This window comes from Nicotiana tomentosiformis, chromosome 12 (assembly GCF_000390325.3).
Source record: "Nicotiana tomentosiformis chromosome 12, ASM39032v3, whole genome shotgun sequence".
NCBI lineage: Eukaryota > Viridiplantae > Streptophyta > Magnoliopsida > Solanales > Solanaceae > Nicotiana > Nicotiana tomentosiformis.
In genome coordinates this window covers 56,445,848-56,466,956 of record NC_090823.1, presented here as the reverse complement: position 1 = coordinate 56,466,956, position 21,109 = coordinate 56,445,848, and the positions used below count along the sequence as shown (strand labels likewise).

Below are 21,109 nucleotides of genomic sequence, written 5' to 3'. Positions count from 1 at the left end.
CAGCCCCATCCTTATATGACCATATGGCCCGTTGCGTCGTGCAAACCGATCCACATATATATAGTCGATTGCGCTCACTAGGGGTGTGCAGACTCCGTAGGGGCTCCTTTAGCCCAAGCGCTATATTGCTGCGGCGTGCAGCCCGATGCAATATCGTTGCGGCATGCAACCCGATCCAATATTGTTGCGGAGTGCAACCCTATCCAATATTATTGCGGCGTGCAACCAGATCCAATAATATATATATATATATATATATATATATATATATATATATATATATATAGATATATATATAGCCTGAAGGCTTGTTGTGGCGTACAACCTGATCCATATAAAATATAATCAATATAATATGCTGCGGCGTGCAGCCCGATCCCAAAATGTCACTCTCACTCAGGCCCTCGGCCTCACTCAGTCATCAATCTCTCCAGTCTCACGCACGGGCTAAAAATGTCATGAAACTAGCCCGACAATAATGATATGATGTATCAATAAATAATATCTAAGACTGAGATATGGTATGAATGCATGAATATGACTGAGTACGAAATATCAATGAAATCAGTGAGATGACAGTAAGAAACGACCACTATGGGTCCAAACAATATCGGCATAAAGCCTAAACATGATATCTAGCAAGATTGACTGCTCAATTACTTTATCATATGATAAAAACACGGATATCAATAAAATAGGGCCACTATTCAGTGCCATTGAAACAATAGAGTCCCAATTCATACGGTGCACGCCCACATACCCGTCACCTAGCATGTGCGTCACCTCAACACAAATCACATAACACGTATTTCGGGGTTTTATACCCTCAGCACTAAGATTAGAAGAGTTACTTACCTCGAACAAGCCAATTCCAACACCGAGCAAGCTAGGCGATGCTCCAAAATGCCACCACACATATTTCGACCTCCGAACGGCTCAAAAACTAACCAAAAACAACTCAAATACATCAAACAATGCTAAAGGAACCAATCCTGATCGAAAAGATCAGATCTTGAATTAAAAGCCCAAAATAGGCCAAAAGCCCATCCTGGGCCCGTACCTCGGAACCCGATAAAATTTATAAAATTCAACAACCCATTCAATTACGAGTCCAACCATACTAGTTTCACTCAAATCCGACCCCAATTCAATGTTCAAAACTCAAAAATTCATATTATGAAACTTTAGGCCAAACCCCACAATTTCCTCTATAGAATTTACAATCCAATTACCAAAAACGAAGGTAGATTCATGAAATATATCCAAAACCGAGTAGAGAACACTTACCCCAATTCATATGGTGAATATTGCCTTAAGAATCGCCTCAATCCGAGATACATAACACAATACGGACCTACTCGAGGTCTCAAAACACACGTAACAACATCAAATCGATGAATCACACCTCAAATCGATATCTAATTGTTAATTTTTTGTAAATGTCCGTAATTGCTTGAATCACTTATCAGAATCTCTGTATGCAATATGTTCATAATTCATGCTTATTGGACCTTTTTTTCGGTGGCCCAAATTCCCCCTTGAGTTTAAAGATGAAATTCCAAATTGTTTGTGGTCTATTGCTGAGTGATCGTATACAAAGCTCCTACAGTTACTTATGAAATGCAGTGAGCATATCCATCGTTGTAAATTTAGAACAAGTATCCCCAATTCAATAGTTTAAGGCTGTAATTCGTTAATTGAAGCAGCCATATGTACTTGATAAAACTTTAGCTATTCATATCTCAAATGGTTATATACTTTTATAAAGCTTAAGTGTAGTTGACTTTGAGATCGATGCTATATCCAAGATGAAACATACGTCAATTTCCCCATTCTTTATCCATAATAAGTTCACGATTTTGGATTCTCAGAATATGATCCCAAACTTTAAAAAAAAAACAAATTCATGAACATCGTAGTTTGCTTTAGGCGCGTTCAATAATAAATCATTGTGATTATGGGTACGGTTTTCACGACATAGTCATGATACATAAACCCCAAATTCGAGTGCACGTTTTACGTGACTCGACCTTACAACTTCAAAATAATAATAAAAATCAATATGTTGTAGATCGCGGGTGCGTTTCACGTGACGCGATTCGCAATATGTACAAAAACAAGCGAGTGCGCGACATCGCGGCTTGTTTAAAACTGTATAGAAGCATTAACACATAAATGGTTCTAAAACATATAATAAATCAGATAATTAGGCCAAGTATTAATTGTTAAGCGATCGTGCGAAAACCACAGAACTCGGGAGTACCTCACACCTTCTCTCGGGTTAACAGAATTCCTTACCCGGTCTTCTATGTTCGCAGACCTTAAATAAGAGTCAATTTCCTCGATTTGGGATTTAAAATAAACCGGTGACTTAAGACACCATAATAATTATCCCAAGTGGCGACTCTGATTAAATAAATAATTTCATTTTGAATAATATCACTTTAATTAAAAAAATCCCTATTCCCATTCCTCAAGAACACCACTGCAACGACAACGACAGTGTAATTTCAGTGTGCACTCTGTCATGCCTGAAGGAACACCACTGCCAGTTGAATTCTCCCTTGGAATCACTCACGGAGCTCCGCAAATTTTTAAATCGTCTTAGCTGTTAAGTGAGAAAAAAGAAGAAGAGAAAAGCAAGGAAGGGAATCATGGATTGAGGGAAAAAGAGATTATGGTTCACTATACCTTCATAATCACCATCGCTACTGCCTCCACTGGCCTCCTCCACCGGGCCTCCAACATAGACTCCATCAATTTATAACGATCCGGCCGGTTGTTTTGAGAGTTATAGCCCCGATCCCCTATTAATTGCTTCTTCCATATCTATTTCTACTACTGTGACTTGCCGGGATGTTTCGTTTTGGGTTTTGGAGTGTTTTAGGACACTTAATTCCTAAATGGAGGTTTAAGCCTTAAGATTTGAACCGTAGTCGGAATTGTATGAAGACGACTCTAGAATGGAGTTCCGTCAGTTCCGTTAGCTCCGTTAGGTGATTTTGGGCTTAGGAATGTGCCCGGATAGTGTTTTGGAGGTCCGTAGCTTATTTAGGCTTGAAATGGCAAAAATTGAATTTTTGGAGATTTGGACCGGTAGTAGAATTTTTGATATCAAGGTCGGATTCTAATTCCGAAAGTTGGAATAAGTCCGTATGGTTGAATTTGACTTGTGTGCAAAGTTTGGGGTCAATCAGACGTGGTTTGATAGGTTTCGGCATCAGTTGTCGAATTTGGAAGTTTCAAGTTCTTTAAGTTTGAATCGGAGGATGAATTGTGATTTTAGCGTTATTTGATGTGGTTTGAGTGCTCGACTAAGTTCGTATGGTGTTTTAGGATCGGTTGGTATATTTGGTTGAGGTCTCGGGGGCCTCGGGTGAGTTTCGAGTGTTTAACGGATAACAATTTGGACTTGAGCATAATCTAAAGTTTTGCTGGTTCTGGTGTTTTCGCACATGCGGTGAGAAGTCCGCAGGTGCGGCCCCGTAGAAGCGAGGCTGTATCGCAGGTGCACCTTTTGGCCTGGGAGTCAGTGGTCGTAGATGCGACGAGTGAGCCGCAGGAGCGGAGCCGCATCTGCGGAAGGGTAGTCGCAGATGCGGAAATGAGAAGGGCCCAAGGTTCCGCAGAAGCGAACGAGTAGACGCAGAAGCGCATCCGCATATGCGGACTTAGGCGCGCAGGTGCGGACTCTGGAGCTTTAATGAAAACTCACAGGTACGGAGTCCTAGCTGTAGAAGCGGCACCGCATGTGCAATGATGAGGTGGCAGGAGCGAGTTCGCTGGGCAGAAAAGAGAGAATTTCGAGGGTTTGATTCATTTCTACATTTTTGGACTTGGGAGCTCAGAAATTGGTGATTTTTTTGGGGGATTTGGAGAGAGAGATTTAAAGTAACGATTCCTTATTCAATTTTGGTTATATTTCATTAATCTACTGTTGATTTCATCATTTAATTTCGGATTTTGGAGTTGAAATTGGAAAAAATTTGGAAGAAACTTCTTCAACAAAGATTTCGAATTTTGAAAGGGGATTTGTGGTCGGACTTGAGTAATTTTTATATGGTTAGACTCGCGAGTGAATGGGTGTTCGTATTTTGTGACTTTTGCTCGATTCCGAGACGTGTGCCCGGGTCGACTTTATAGGACGAATTTCGTAATTTTTATTAAATTCTTGATTTCAGTAATTAAATTAGTCTATTATAGTTGTATTTATGATATGTAATTCTTTTTGGCTAGATTTGGGCCATTCGGAGTAGAATATTCATGGAAAAGGCATTATTACCGATTGATTGAGCTTGGTTCGAGGTAAGTGGATTGCCTAACCTTGTGTGGGGGAAATCCCCTTAGGATTTGGTACTATTTGATATGTGAGCGCCGTGTGCATGAGTTAACGAGTGCATACACGGACTAATTGTTGTAAAAACCCCAACTTATTTTATTGAGTAGTAATCTATTCTTTTTTAAAATTGAGTCATACCGTTTAAATGAGTATTAGCATGTCTTCATTCTTATTTGAATTATACCAATGTGTGTAGCTATCCTGTTTAGTCTAATATCGCATGTCTACGTGCATTAGCTGCTTAATTGAACTCTATGAAATATGCCTAGTTGATTTTCCTATTTTTTCTTGACTTGTACTTAGTCTAATTTGTAAGATTTCGTGTTGTAATTGTCGAGTTCTATTATTTGTTCTACGTATTTACTTTGAGATTATGGAACGGTATTCTGGTAGATCCTCCCTGTACCGCATATTTACTTTGGGACTACGGAACGGTATTCCGGTAGATCCCCCCTGTACTGCATATTTACTATGGGACTACGGAACGGTATTCCGGTAGATCCCCCAGTACTGCATATTTACTTAGGGACTACAGAACGGTATTCCAGTAGATCTCCCCTGTACTGCATATTTACTTTGGGACTACGGAACAGTATTCCGGTAGATCCCCCCTGCTCTACATATTTATTTTGGGACTACGAGACGGTATCTCGGGAGATCCTCTATTGTTTTTCTGTGTACTGAGCTGTTACCTTCTATGAATTCTTTCTTGTTAAATTTCAGTCCTTATTTTACCGCGATATTTCATTCTTGCCTTGCTTTATTATTATTATTATTATTATTATATATATATATATATATATATATATATATATATATATATATATATATATAGACCCTGACCTAACCTAGTCACTACTCGACTGAGGTTAGGCTTGGCACTTACTGGGTACCGATTGTGGTGTACTCATGCTACTCTGTGCACATGTTTTTCGTATGCAGATCCAAGTGCTCCTTATGAGCCGTGCTATCAGTGAGCCAGGATAGCTTTAGAGACTCAAGGTATATCTGCCGTGTCCGCAGACCTCTGAGTTCCCTTCCACTCTTCCCTATGTCCATTATTTTCTTTATTTTTCTTTTATTAGACTCTAATGTATAGAGACACTAGATTTTTCCTTCTGTTGTTTGTGATTCACGATGTTCCAGGTTTTGGAATTATTGTGTATTTTTTAATAGTTGGTTGAATTTATATTTTTATTTCATTATTCCGTAAAATGTTAGGCTTACCTAGTTGTGGAGACTAGGTGTTGTAACGACATCACACAGATGGAAAATTGGGTCGTGACAAGTTGGTATCAGAGCTCTAGGTGAAATAGGTATCGTGAGCCACAAACCGGTTTAGTAGAGTCTTGCGGATTGGTACGGAGGCGTCTGTACTTATCTTCGGAAGGCTATGGAACTGTTAGGAAAATTTCACTACTTTGACTCCTTGTCGTGCGAAAATTGTTGACTTCAAAAATTCTGAACTTTTGTATTCTATTCTCTCACAGATGGTGAGGACACGAACTGTAGTTATCGATGACGCTGCTCCCGGAGCAGGTGTCGCTAGAGGCAGAGACAAAGGTAGAGGCCGAGGACGTCTACGTGGTGCAGCCAGGGCACACGCACGAGCTGCTACAGAGGAACCACCAGTAGCTCCAGCTGGAGGGCAGACACCTGAGGAACCTGTTTCTGCACCAGCCCTCTAGGGGACTCTAGCCCAGTTTCTGAGCATGATCAGCACCTTAGCTCAGGCTGGATTGATTCCACTTGCTCCTGCCACATCTCAGGATGGGGGAGGAGTACAGACTCCCGTCGCCGATACTCCAGAGCAGTGAGTTCACGTTGGTCAGGTTCCAGGTGTCATGGCAACACAGCCTGTCGTCCCATTTCAGCAGGTGGTAGGGATCGCTCGCTGGGTAGAGGACAGGTCGGTCCAAGAGAGAGAGGACAGGTGAGGTCAGGAGAGAGACTACAGGGATGCAAGGAGGCCTCGTAGACCGGGGAGATCCACTAGTCCTTATTGTTACACCCCATGTTTTCGTACATGGAAGTACGCTATAAGTAAATTGATATAAGCTCGGAAATGAGATGTTACATTTTGAACTTTCGTACATTAAGGTTTCGTCGTAAGTTAATCGACGTAAGTTCGGGAATGGGATTATTTTGAAATTAAAAGAATTATGCTATTTCAAACAAATGATGAGTAAATTCGTGAAGGTGAGAGGGTAAGCAAAATCGAATAAGATGAGTTTCGTCGAAGTTTGACATTTTGGGATAAAATACGGTCCAAGCTATAATACCCGATATTTATGGACAAGTTCCATACAAGGTACCACATGACCATGATAGTAAGATATATAAGGTATGTTAAAAGTAAGTAGTATTCTAAGTAATTTGAGATAATTTAAAATTATGTGGATAATTGGATAATTATTTATTAATGGGGAACTAACCAATTAATTAAGGAAATAAGTGGGCAATTATTGGATAAGGATTTAGTCTTTAATGTGGCAGCCCACAAAGTCACAACAATGTGACTCTTAAAGCTCACCTATATGTGGTATATTAAGAATAATAGTGGCTTAGTCATACAAAGAGTGGGACCACTCTCTTTAGTAAAGATTTCTAACATAAACCAGTAAAGATTATGGCGTTATATACGCACCACCACCTGATCAGCTGGTATACGTTGATGATTTTGCCCACAGTGGCCGAGATGATATGATGGGATGCCCTCAAAGGCTTGATGATGTTATGAACACATGTACCTACGCACGACATGACATTCATACGCATACCCATGACACTATGAGCATTTCATGATTTACAGAGTTATTCAGACTTATATGTCGAATCTTTTACTCTATGTTTCTCTCATGTCTATTATTTACTGATTTTCATTCCTTTCATACTCGGTACATTATTTGTACTGACGTCCCTTTTGCCTGGGGATACTGCGTTTCATGTCCGCAGGTCCCGATAGACAGGTCGAGAGCCCTCTAAGTAGGCTATCAGCTCAGCGGAATATGTTGGTGCGCTCCATTTGCTTCGGAGTTGCTTGTTTGGTTAGTATGATTTAGACGTGTTTGTTTGGTATGGCGGGACTCTGTCCCGACCTTTATTAAAATTATGTATCCTTAGAGGCTTGTAGATAGATGTCATGTACGTAAAAGATTGTATGGCCTTGTCGGCCTATGTTTAGTGTACGAGTGATTATTTTGTCTTATAGGCCCGTATGTCTTATGTTTAAGTTTGTATTACATGTTGTATTCTACTTATCTCATGGAAGCCTTCCGGCTCTGTTATCTATGATAGTATGACATGAAAAGATACGTTATGTTGGTATTCGATTGAGTAAGGTATCGGGTGCCTGTCGCGGCCCATTGGTTTGGGTCGTGACAAAAGTGGTATCAGAGCAGTTCTGTCCTAGGGAGTCTACAAGCCGTGTCTAGTAGAGTCTTGTTTATGGGTGTGTCATGCACCACACTTATAAGCAAGAGGCTACGGGGCATTTAGGACTGTCACTCTTTCTTCTTACTCTAGATCGTGTGGTAAAGCTCAGTTGTAAGAATTCAAATTCCTAATTTCTATTTTATTCGTAATAAGATGATACCTACATCCAGAAAGACAGTTGGTAAGAGATTGAATGTGACTATGGAAGAGTTGAGTTAAAGGTACTCGATTTTTCATGATGCTTATGATAAGTTAATATAAGGTCTTTAGTAGATCATGTGTGTACTAAGATGTGTAAGCCTCTTGATAAGGAGCCTTGAGGCAAGAATACCTATTCACTTTTATGGTGAAAAACAATGGGAGATTCAGAAGATAAATACAAGTTTCAACAAGCAAAAGAAGCAAGATGAAGATGGGTACGAGGCGCCCAGTTAATGAAGGTTAACAGTATTTACAATTCAGGCAGAGGAATATAAGCTTTTTGAGTTACATTCAACAGTAACAGAGGTATGTACAATTGGCTACGTCCATCTTACTTATGCCCTATGGGAGCTAACAGATATGGTCCAAGAGAAGGACGGGATATCAGGATCCGGCTAGGGTTAGAGTGACCTAAAAGGGCGGATGAATTGTTTGCGTTAGTTTACCTTTCCGAAGGATACTACAAATGTGCTAATAGATCTCCTTGTGAGACACCCAGATGGTGCACTCTAAAATAGTACAGCTAGATATGAGTACCACAAAGATGGGCACTGGAAGCCTGGAAGGGATAAATATTATCTTAGTATGGCTCCCGTCATTAGTAGAGAGATAATGTTAGACAACCCGAAGAGCCAGTGGATGGAGCAAAAGCGAGCTAAAAGCAAAAGAATATCTTGTTGAAGTTTTCAGATAAAGTGATAGACATAAATGTTAGCAGGAAATAAGAATAGAGCTAATGAAGCATTAAGAGTAAGATGTGATACATGGATGACAACGGTAGGTCAAAAGAAGGAAAAGACGAGAAGTGACAGGCCTTGAGACAACAAAAGAGTATAGGCCATAAAGTCATATCCTCACTTCAAGAAATAAGTTCGTGACTCCAACGCAACTAACAGAAGGAAAAGTTAGACCCCAGAATAATAGAATTCAGTACGGGCTGGTGAACAAGACAAACTAAACATGAATTAAGGACCGAGTGATTTGATAATAGTCGGCATCATGAGAATTTCATAGATTGCGTTCCGCAAAAATAGAATGGACAATAGAAGAATAATCTTTAAAGGTCATTTAGGAAGACGCTTCCCTAAAGCAAGCAATGTGAGCAAAGTTAAGCTTAAGGGACTATGTGTGCCAGTTACACTAAGTGTCACCCTCGTGAGTAAGAAAATTTGTTATCCTTGATACAGAAGGATTACCACAAGGCGAGTAAGGGTCATCGATAGTGTGAGAAGACGCTAATGATGAAGAGGTAAAGCATCTATAGGTAGATCGTCATAGCGCTAAATATTAGTACTTCCCTAAAGTCGGAATTAAGTGGTACTAGTAATTATGGAATGGTAAAGGAAGAATGCGATAAAATGAAAAAAGGATGAGATTGCACTTATTCAAAGCCTACAGATACGCTACGATACCACAGCATTATGCGAACACAACGTCAAGGAGAGGAAGTGAGGGTTCTTGCCCGAGATGTTATTGATTAATAAAGAGCCAGTGCGAGAGGTAAGTTAAGACAAAGGAAATAACCCAAGAAAGATTACGTGTTATATTGATATGAGAATGGGCCAACGAGTAGTTAGTAGTTGATTCAGGAAGTGCCTAGTTATGGCTAGATAAGAGGATACAGACAAATCAATAAATCGTGCAAGATAAACAGTGTGAACCCCAATATGGGGAATTCAGTCTCGCAAATATGACATTGTGACCCTTGAGAAATATTCAGATAAGAGTTGGGGTAGTTAAAGGTATCATATGAATGTTATGGAAATAAAAGAGAATGCCACTGGGGAGACAGTCAAAATATCAGTTCAGAAGCAACACTACTAGTACAAGGGCATGGAGCTAAGAACTATGGATAATTATAGGTGAGTACGAACATCAAGAATTCCATCGGGTGTGCGATATAATAAGCTCGCAGCTTTACAAGAGTCAGAAGGTCTTCCCTAAGTACTACAATGAAAGACTAGCTGAGGAAATAAGGAAGAAGGCTTCAACCAAAGCACATTGACCTAAAGAGGAAATAGTTTTGTAACAACAGTCCCACTACAAAATTGCATGCACTACAAAAGAAAGTGGCACCTACCATGGCTAATGAGCAGGGAGTGAAACCAATAGTAATATTCGAGACCATATGAGTTGCACAAATATTTCGGCATACGTGAGAACTCAGATAAGCTAAGTATGTACGCAACAAGGGGTAAAAAGACCAGGAAAAGCAATTGCTTACGTTTGAAGAAAGCTGAAATGGAACAAAAGGAATTATTCGATTAATGATCAGCCGTAGAAGACTCCGGTATAAGTTAAAAGAAGGAATTGTGTCTAGGTCATAGACAAAGGATGGAATCATTAGAAGATTGTATCATGGTTTTCCATAGCGTCCATGAAAGGCTAAAGAAATAACTAAATGCCATGAGCCACAGATCGGAAGATAGCTTAAGCCTACATAAAGGCTAGTCAGAAGAAAGAGGAAACTAAAGAGTTACATCAACTAAGTAAATTAGGAGTCTGCTTATTGGACCCAGAAAATTATAGACATCATGATTGAGAACATTGTAGAATCACTCTAAATATCAGAGGTACAAGAAAGATAGTGCAGTAGCCATATTCTGTAATGGCTTTACGATAAAGCCAGTTAGAAGTGTCCCAACCTCATGAGAAGTTAGTATGAAGCTCTCACTAGATTGTGTAAAGAGGTGCATGTATTATAATAGAAGTTCAAGACGTGGATGTGAATTATACCTATGTGGAGGGGAGGTCATAAAAGAGATAGAAGATGTTATATGAGGCTTTTAGGTAAGTAAGGTAAAGGTGAACAACATACAAGATACTCAAAAGCAGAAGGTTGAGAATAGTCCATACTTCAGATAGAAGGCTAGAAGCATGGGGATTCAATATCCAGGAATGATAGCGGCGTCGTCAGTGGCATATCTTCCAGCCTATGGTTTCTAGGTACCGAAAGATCTAGCCAAGAGAGTAAAGAAGAGTTAGAGACGATGTGATATCTCGCTTGATGTTCTAGAATGACATAAGGGAATCTATGGTGCAAACAAGTTGAAGGAAGGTTGTGAATAGTATAAATAGATCTATAGAGGTCACAAGCTAAAGTATCGTAAAGCGATGAGGTTTTGTGACAGGAGTAAGGATGAGAAAGGGCGAGTAAGTAGTTAACAAGAATGGATAAGTCCTCGAGATTAAGCCCATGAAAACAAGAGAGCTAATGGTTTCTCTAAATTATAGAAAGTTTAGCATAGTATGAATGAACTCAAAGGAATCTAAAGACTAATAGCATCTAGAGTGGAATGAGGGTGTGACTGTGATAGATAAAGGATGACGTTTGGCCTTCGATTGAGTAATGACTTAAAGAGGATTTCATGAATTATAGAGGATTAAAATACCCATGTAAGGTGAGTCATATTGGGATGCCATAAAATACGATTATGGAAGTATATTATCACCCCTAGGTGGATCAATCTAATTACTCCAGATGTCCCTGATGAGACGTGAGCCCTAGCGGCAGTGTTACATAAGAGATCAAGTCATCAGTGGTAGATGATAGATCAACATTAAGGTGAATCAACAGTGGATGGACAAAAGTCACAAGGTATGAGGTGAGATTAGGCCGTCATTCTTAAGATGAACAAGTAATGAGGAGGCATTAAAGGACTTAGATTTATACATATGGGATAAGTAACGAAAGTAACCTGGAGTTCGGTAGCAGACCTCAGTAACTATAAATCGAAGTAAGATTTATGGTATAATAAGATCTACCTAGATGCAGTAAAGTCATATGAATGGATAAGCGGATCTATGAAATAAGGTATAACAATATTCGTAAGTTCGACAAAGTACCGAGCGAAGAACTTCAGTATACATGCAGATGCCTAGAGGGACATTATATCAAGTTCTGTATATATATTTGCAAAGTAAGGCCTAAAAATTGGCTAAAAGCTAGAGGAAAGAGGAGAGAAGAGTCACATAGGCACACATACAAGGAAAAAGTCGTACAAGCTGCATGACAGAAGACAGCAAGAGTTACTAGATTGGAAGAATTCTGACCACAGACCGTGGTGCGAGAAAGAGGCCTAAAGGGGGGAATGCCCTGGACTTTGAATTTATTCAAAGAACAGTTGCCTAAATGGAAAGAAGAGTATTAAAGTATTCGCAAGAGCTATGGGTTATGAGAATGATAAGTGCACCAGTCAACATTCGAGGACGAATGTTCCAAAGGTGGGAATGATGTTACACCCCATATTTTTGTACATGGAAGTACGCCATAAGTAAATTGATATAAGCTCGAAAATGAGATGTTACATTCTGTACTTTTGTACGTTAAGGTTTCGTCGTAAGTTAATCGACGTAAGTTCGGGAATGGAATTATTTTGAGATTATAAGCATTATGCTATTTCAAACAAGTGATGAGTAAATTCGTGATGGTGAGAGGGTAAGCAAATTGAAGAAGATGAGTTTCGTCGAAGTTTGACATTTTGGGATAAAATACGGTCCAAGCTATAATACCCGATATTTATGGACAAGTTCCATACAAGGTACCACATGACCATGATAGTAAGATATATAAGGTATGTTAAAAGTAAGTAGTATTCTAAGTAATTTGAGATAATTTAAAATTATGTGAATAATTGGATAATTATTTATTAATGGGGAACTAACCAATTAATTAAGGAAATAAGTGGGCAATTATTGGATAAGGATTTAGTCTTTAATGTGGCAGCCCACAAAGTCACAACAATGTGACTCTTAAAGCTCACCTATATGTGGTATATTAAGAATAATAGTGGCTTAGTCATACAAAGAGTGGGACCACTCTCTTTAGTAAAGATTTCTAACATAAACCATTAAAATACATGTTATATTTGCAATTTGAGGAGATTGGCAATTCAAGCTACCAGTATGCTAAAGTTAGTCCTCCTAGGGGCGACAATATGGATTATTTACATCCTAAAGGTAGGCCAAGAGATACTAGTGATTATGGCCATTCATATGAAAGGACTAGTTTGCTTGAACATGCAGTACTTGACAAAAAGGCATGCTCGAGCACTTATTCTTTTGGAACCCCTTAGAGAGAATATTGTTGATGCCGAGTTTCCTCGAAGAGATGTCATTAACAGCAGTTCATGGGATCACCATTCATTCAATAAACAGTCAGTTTGAAAGAACTTTCTTGGTTGAAAGCAAACGGATAAAGCTTCAAATATGTATTTGCAATTCTAATAGATTTGCAATGAAGATATACTGTGTAACCGTAACGGGATTTTGCGATTCTAAGAGAGAACGGAACAACCTTTCCCAAGAATATCGTACGTATTTTTCCCTACTCCAGGTATGTGAAGGCTATCCCTTCTTTCTTTTAGGAATGATCCAAATAATACAAATGAAACGAGCAAAATACGCAACTTTCATAAATTACTCTATTCATAGAAATACTATGGATGTCTATATTCTTGATTCCCCATGTGATTTATTATTCTATCATCTCTTCATGGGTCTCAGAAAAAATACGTATTTGATAAAGTTATCCGAAAGGTATATTGATTTTATGACATCCTGAGAAATCTTATTAACGTATTTCTTATGCATTTCATGCATTTATACATGTACATTGACCCATGACCAGATGGAGTTATATACGCGTATATTATATGTATATGGGATATGGAAAACGATTACGGTGTTATATACGCACCACCACCTGATCAGCTGGTATATGTTGATGATTTTTCCCACAGTGGTTGAGATAATATGATGGGATGCCCTCAGAGGCTTGATGATGTTATGAACATATGTACCTATGCACAACATGACATTCATATGCATACACATGACATTATGAGTATTTCATGATTTATAGAGTTATTCAGACTTACATGTCGAGTCTTTTACTCCATGTTTCTCTCATGTCTATTATTTACTGGTTTTTATTCCCTACATACTCGGTATATTATTTATATTGACGTCCCTTTTGCCCGGGGACGCTACGTTTCATCCCCGCAGGTCCCAATAGACAGGTCGAGAGCCCTCCAAGTAGGCTATTAGGTTAGCGAAATATGTTGGTGCGCTCCATTTGCTTCGGAGTTGCTTGTTTGGTTAGTATGATTTAGACGTGTATTGTTTGGTATGGCGGGACTCTATCCCGACCTTTATGAAAATTATGTATCCTTAGAGGCTTGTAGACAAATGTCATGTACGTAAAAGATTATATGGCCTTGTCGGCCTATGTTCAGTGTACGAGTGGTTATTTTGGTCTTTTAGGCCCGTATGTCTTATTTATAAGTTGGTATTACATGTTGTATTCTACTTATCTCACGGCAGCCTTTCGGCTCGGTTATCTATGATAGTATGACATGAAAAGATATGTTATGTTGGTACTCGGTTAAGTAAGGTACCGGGTGCCCGTCGCGGCCCATCGGTTTGGGTCGTGACACTTACTTTGGAGGTAGGGTACGGCATGGTAGAGGTTTTGTGGGTCAGCCAGTTCAGTTTGCGTTTCAGGCTTCGCAAAGTGTTTCAGGTGTTCATGGGTCTCAGGGTACGCGTACCGCACAATTCCCACAGCCATGTCAGTAGCGAGGTTGTTTTGAGTATGGCGACACTCGCTATGTGGTGAGGATTTGCCCCAGACTTAGGAGGGGTGCACCTCCACAGACTTCACAGCCACAGCATGCTACACCGGGTCCTCAAACCATGATTCCAACACCAGCTGCTACCCTACCTGCTCAGCCAGCTCAAGGTAGAGGTCGTAGAGGTAGAGGTCGCCCTAGAGGGGGAGGCCAGGTTAGATATTATGCCCTTCCTGCTCGTACAGAGGCAATCGCTTCTGATTCTGTCATTACAGGTATTGTTCCAGTCTGTCATAGAGATGCGTCGGTATTATTTGACCCAGGCTCTACATATTCTTATGTGTCCTCTTATTTTGCCTCCTATTTGGGTGTATCTCAGGATTCTTTGAGTTCCCCTGTTTATGTGTCTACTCCTATAGGAGATTCCCTTGTTGTGGACCGCGTGTATCGGTCGTGTTTGATTGCTCTTAGTGGTTTTGAGACCAGAACTGATTTATTATTGCTCAGCATGGTGGACTTTGATATTATTTTGGGCATGAACTGGTTGTCGCCCCATTATGCTATTCTTGATTGTCACGCTAAGACCTTGACGCTGGCTATGCCAGGTTTACCGTGATTAGAGTGGAGAGGTACCTTAGAGTATACTCCTAGTAGAGTTATTTCTTTTCTTAAAGCTCAACGAATGGTTAAGAAGGGGTGCGACGCGTATCAAGCTTATGTGAGAGATGTCATTATTGATACCCGTACAGTTGAGTCAGTTCCAGTAGTGAGGGACTTTCCAGATATGTTTCCAGCTGATCTTCCGGGCATTCCTCCCGACTGAGATATTTATTTTTGGCATTGATTTGTTGCCGGGCAATCAACCCATATCTATTCCTCCATATCGTATGGCTCCTCCTGAATTGAAGGAGTTGAAGGAGCACTTATAGGAGTTGCTTGATAAGGGCTTCATTCGGCCCAGTGTGTCACCTTGGGGTGCTCCTGACTTATTTGTGAAGATAAATGATGGTTCTATGTGGATATGTATTGATTACCGCCAGTTGAACAAAGGCACAGTGAAGAACAGGTATCCATTGCCTCGTATTGATGACTTATTTGATCAGTTACAGGGTGCCATAGTGTTTTCCAAGATTGACTTATGTTCAGGATATCATCAGTTGAAGATTCGGGAGCCAGATATCCCAAAGATTGCTTTCAGGGCCAGATATGGTCACTATGAGTTACTTGTTATGTCCTTTGGGCTGACCAATGCCGCATCAACTTTTATCCACTTGATGCACAGTGTGTTCCGACCTTATCATGACTCATTCGTCATTGTGTTTATTGACGACATTCTGGTATACTACCGGACTCGGGAAGATCATGAGTAGTACCTGAGGAATGTGCTTCAGACCTTGAGAGAAAAGAAATTATATGCAAAATTTTCCAAATATGAGTTTTGGCTAGACTCAGTGGCATTCTTGGGTCATATTGTATCGAGTGATGGGATCCAGGTAGATCTAAAGAAGATTAAAGCAGTGCAGAGTTGTCCCAGACCGTCCTCAGCTACAGAGGTCCGGAGTTTTCTTGATTTGGCAGGGTATTACCGTCAATTTGTAAAGGGTTTCTCATCTATTGCAACACCTATGACCAGGCTGACCCAAAAGGGTGCTCCGTTCAAGTGGACAGAGGAATGTGAGGAGAGCTTTCAGAAGCTCAAGACAGCCTTGACTATAGCCCTAGTAATGGTATTGTCTTCGGGGTCTTATACTGTATATTATGATGCATCACAGATTGGTCTCGGCGCGGTGTTGATGCAGGACGGTAGGGTGATTGCCTACACGTCCAGACAGCTGAAGGTGCATGAAAAGAACTATCTTGTCCACGACCTTGAGTTAGCAGTTATTGTTCATGCCTTGAAGATTTGGCGGCATTATTTGTACGGTGTTCTTTGTGAGATTTACACTGATCATCGGAGTTTGCAGCATCTGTTTAAGCAAAAGGATCTTAACTTGCATCAACGGAGATGGTTGGAGCTACTTAAGGATTATGTTATCACCATTTTGTACCACCCTGGGAAGGCCAATGTGGTAGCCGATGCTTTGAGTCGCCGGGCAGAGAGTTTGAGGAACTTAGCATATCTTCCCGCAACAAAGAGACCCATGGCATTGGATGTTCAGGCCTTAGTCAGACAGTTTGTGAGATTGGATATTTCTGAGTCGAATCGAGTATTGGCTTGTGTGGTCTCTCGGTCTTCTCTTTATGATCGTATAAGGGAGCGTTGGTATGATGACCCCCATCTTCTTGTCCTTAAAGACACGGTCCAGCACGGTGATGCTAAGGGGGTCACTATGGGAGATGATGGTGCATTAAGGATGTAGGGCAGGCTATGTGTGCCAGTGTTGATGGTTTGCGTGAGTTGATTCTTCGGGAGGCTCATAGCTCGCGGTACTCTGTTCATCTGAGCGCTGCGATGTATCAGGACTTGAGGCAGCATTACTGGTGGAGGAGTATGAAGAAGGACATAGTAGATTATGTGGCCCGATGTCGAAATTGCCAGCAGGTGAAGTATGAGCATCAGCGGCCAGGTGGGTTGCTTCAGAAGTTGGAGATTCCTGAGTGGAAATGGCAGCAGATCACTATGGATTTCGTTGTCGGACACCCACGGACGTAGCAGAAGCTTGATGCAGTTTGGGTGATTGTGGATAGGCTGACCAAGTAGGCTCATTTCATTCCTGTTATGACTACCTATTCTTCCGAGCAGCTAGCTCGAATATACATCTATGAGATCGTCAGGCTTTATGGCATACCGGTATCTATTATCTCTGATCGGGGTATGCAGTTTACATCACGGTTCTGGAGAGTTGTGTAGCATGAGTTGGGTACTCGGGTTGAGTTGAGCATAACATTTCACCCTCAGCGGACGGACAGTCTGAGAGCTCTATTCAGATACTGGAGGATATGCTCCGCGCTTGTGTGATAGATTTTGGGGGTGCTTGGTACCAGTTCTTGCCACTTGCAGTGTTTGCTTACAACAATAGTTATCAGTCCATTATTCAAATGGCACCGTATGAGGCTCTGTATGGTAGGCAGTGTCGGTCCCCAGTGGGTTGGTTCGAGCCGGGCGAGGCCAGATTATTGGGTACAGACTTAGTTCAGGATGCCGTGGAAAAGGTTAAGGTGATTCAGGATAGACTTCGCACAGCCCAGTCAAGATAGAAGAGTTATGTGGACAGAAAGGTTCGCGGTGTTGCATTCATGGTTGGAGAGCGGGTCTTGCTCCGGGTTTCGCCCATGAAGGGCATTATGAGATTCGGAAAGAAGGGCAAGCTGAGCCAAAGGTTCATTGGTCCTTTTGAGGTGTTGTGGCGTGTTGGGAGGTTGCTTATGAGTTTGCCTTACCTCCTAGCCTAGCAGGAGTTCATCCGATATTTCATGTTTCGATGCTCCGGAAGTATCACGGTGATCCGGCTCACGTATTGGATTTCAGCTCAGTCCAATTGGACAAGGATCTATCTTATGTTGAAGAGCCAGTGGCTATTTTAGACAAGCAGGTTAGAAAGCTAAGGTCAAAGAACATTGATTCCGTGAAGGCTCAGTGGAGGGGACAGCCGGTCGAGGAGGCAACTTGGGAGACCGAGCATGTTATGCGTAGCCGTTACCCTCATCTTTTCACCATTTCAGGTATGTCTTTATGCTCATTTGAGAACAAATGATTGTTTTTAGAGGGGAAGGATGTAACGACCCGGCCGGTCATTTTGAGAGTTATAGCCCCGATCCCCTATTAATTACTTCTTCCATATCATTTCTGCTATTGTGACCTGCCGGGAGGTTTCGTTTTGGTTTTTGGAGTGTTTTGGGACACTTAGTCCCTAAATGGAGGTTTAAGCCTTAAGATTTGGACCGTAGTCGGAACTATGTGAAGACGTCTCCGGAATGGAGTTCCGTCGGTTCCGTTAGCTTCTTTAGGTGATTTTGGGCTTAGGGGCATGTCCGGATAGTGTTTTGGAGGTCCGTAGCTTATTTAGGCTTGAAATGGCGAAAGTCGAATTTTTGGAGATTTGGACCGGTATTGGAATTTTTGATATCGCGGTTGGATTCCGATTTAGGAAGTTGGAATAGGTCTGTAGGGTTGGATAGTTTGATATCGGACGTGGTTTGATAGGTTTCGGCATCGGTTGTCGAATTTGGAAGTTTCAAGTTCTTTAAGTTTGAATCGGAGGATGAATTGTGATTTTAGCGTTATTTGATGTGGTTTGAGGGCTCGACTAAGTTCGTATGGTATTTTAGGATTGGTTGGTATATTTGGTTGAGGTCCCGGGGGCCTCGGGTGAGTTTCAGGTTTTTAACGGATGAAACTTTGGATTTGAGCATAATCTGAAGTTTTGCTGGTTCTGGTGTTTTCGCACCTGCGGTAGGAAGTCCGCAAGTACGGCCCGGCAGAAGCGAGGCTGGGATCGCAGGTGCGCCTTTAGGCCGGGAGTCAGTGGTCGCAGATGTGACGAGTGAGCCGCAGGAGCGGAGCCGCATCTGCGGAAGGGTAGTCGCAGATGCGGAGATGAGAAGGACCCAAGGTTCCGCAGAAGCGGACGAGTAGACGCAGAAATGCATCCGCAGATGCGGACTTAGGCGCGCTGGTGTGGACTCTGGAGGTTTAAGGAAAACTCGTAGGTGCGGAGCCTTAGCCGCAGAAGAGGCACCACGGGTGCGATGATGAGGTCGCAGGAGCGAGTTCGCTGGGCAGCAAAGAGAGAATTTCGAGGGTTTGATTCATTTCTTTATTTTTGGACTTGGGAGCTTGAAAATTAGCGATTTCTTTGGGGGATTTGTAGATAGTGCTTTGGGGTAACGATTCCTTATTCGATTTTGGTTATATTTCATTAATCTACTGTTGATTTCATCATTTAATTTCGAATTTTGGGGTTGAAATTAGGAAAAATTTGGAAGAAACATCTTCAACAAAGATTTCAAGTTTTGAAAGGGGATTCGTGGTCGGATTTGAGTAATTGTTTTTGGCTAGATTTGGGCCATTCGGAGTCTGTTATTCGTGCAAAAAGCATTATTACCAATTGATTGAGCTTGGTTTGAGGTAAGTGGCTTGCCTAACCTTATGTGGGGGAAATCCCCATAGGATTTGGTACTGTTTGATATGTGAGCGCCGTGTGCATGAGGTGACGAGTACGTACACGAGCTAATTATTGTAAAAAGCCTGACTTATTTTACTGAGTAGTAATCTATTCTTCTTTTAAATTGAGTCATACCGTTTAAATGAGTATTATCATGTCTTCATTCTTATTTGAACTATCCCAATGTATGTAGTTATCCTGTTTAGTCTAATATCGCATGTCTACGTGCTTTAGCTGCTTAATTGAACTCTATGAAGCATGCCTAGTTGATTTTCTTTTTTTTCCTTGACTTGCACTTAGTCTAATTTGTAAGATTTCGTGTTGTAATTGTCGAGTTCTATTGTTTGTTCTGCATATTTACTTTGGGACTAACGGTATTTCGGTAGATATCCCTATACTGCATATTTACTTTGGGATTACGGAACGGTATTCCGGTATATCCCCCCTGTATTACATATTTACTTTGGGACTACGGAACGGTACTCCGGTAGACCCCCCTGTACTTCATATTTACTTTGGGACTACGGAACGGTATTCCGGTAGATCCCCCCTGTAGTGCATATTTACTTTGGGACTACGAAATGATATTCCGGTAGATCCCCCTTGTATTGCATATTTACTTTGGGACTACGGTACGGTATTCCGGTAGATCCCCCCTGCTCTGTATATTTATTTTGGGACTACGAGACGGTATCTCGGGAGATCCTCTGTTGTATTTCTGTGTACTGAGCTGTTACCTTCTATGAATTTTTTCTTGTTAAATTTCAGTCCTTTTTGTACCGCGATATTTCATTCTTGCCTTGCTTTATATATATGTATATATATATATATAGGGCCCTGACCTGACCTCGTCACTACTCGAGGGCCCTGACCTGACCTCATCACTACTCGACCGAGGTTAAGCTTGGCACTTATTGGGTACCGATTGTGGTGTACTCATGCTACTCTATGCACATATTTTTCGTGTGCAGATCTAGGTGCTCCTTATCAGCCGCGCGATCAGTGAGCCGGGACAGCTTTGGAGACTTCAAGGTATATCTGTTGCGTCCACAGACCTCGGAGTCCCCTTCCACTCTTCCCTATGTCCATTATCTTCTGTATTTTTCTTTTGTTAAACTCTGATGTATAGAGACACTAGATTTTTCCTTCTGTAGTTTGTGATTCACGATGTTTCGGGTTTTGGGATTGTTGTATATTTTTGAATAGTTGGTTAAATTTATATTTTTATTTCATTATTCTGCAAAATGTTAGGCTTACCTAGTTGTAGAGACTAGGTGCCGTCACGATATCACACAGAGGGGAAATTAGATCGTAACACAATTATTGCCGAAAAAATAGCCATAAACAAACCGAGTAGGGGAATTGGAATTATTTTAGCTTTTTCTTTTTTCTTTCCATGCTCAAATGCCTTTTTTTTTGAATTAAGAACCATGTGTCATTTTTTCACTGGCTTATTT

At 41.0% G+C, this 21,109-nt stretch overlaps 2 long non-coding RNA genes across 4 annotated transcripts in view; both read left to right on the top strand.

Annotated features, from left to right (window-relative positions):
• The window catches only part of LOC138903575 (uncharacterized), a 33,661-nt gene extending 12,806 nt beyond the window's left edge, over positions 1–20,855 (top strand). Inside the window, exons 2-4 of one of the 3 annotated variants that reach the window (XR_011412859.1) lie at positions 4,237–4,305; positions 5,282–5,341; positions 20,624–20,855. This is a non-coding gene — a long non-coding RNA (uncharacterized lncRNA). Of the gene's footprint in view, positions 1–4,236; positions 4,306–5,281; positions 5,545–20,623 lie in introns of those variants that run through there. The other 2 variants (XR_011412857.1, XR_011412858.1) reach the window with 2 other exon arrangements.
• Positions 13,240–14,235, top strand: LOC138903687 (uncharacterized). Its single transcript, XR_011413029.1, has 2 exons — positions 13,240–13,310; positions 13,982–14,235. It is a non-coding gene; the product is annotated as an uncharacterized lncRNA (long non-coding RNA).
• Positions 20,856–21,109: the final 254 nt, after the last annotated feature.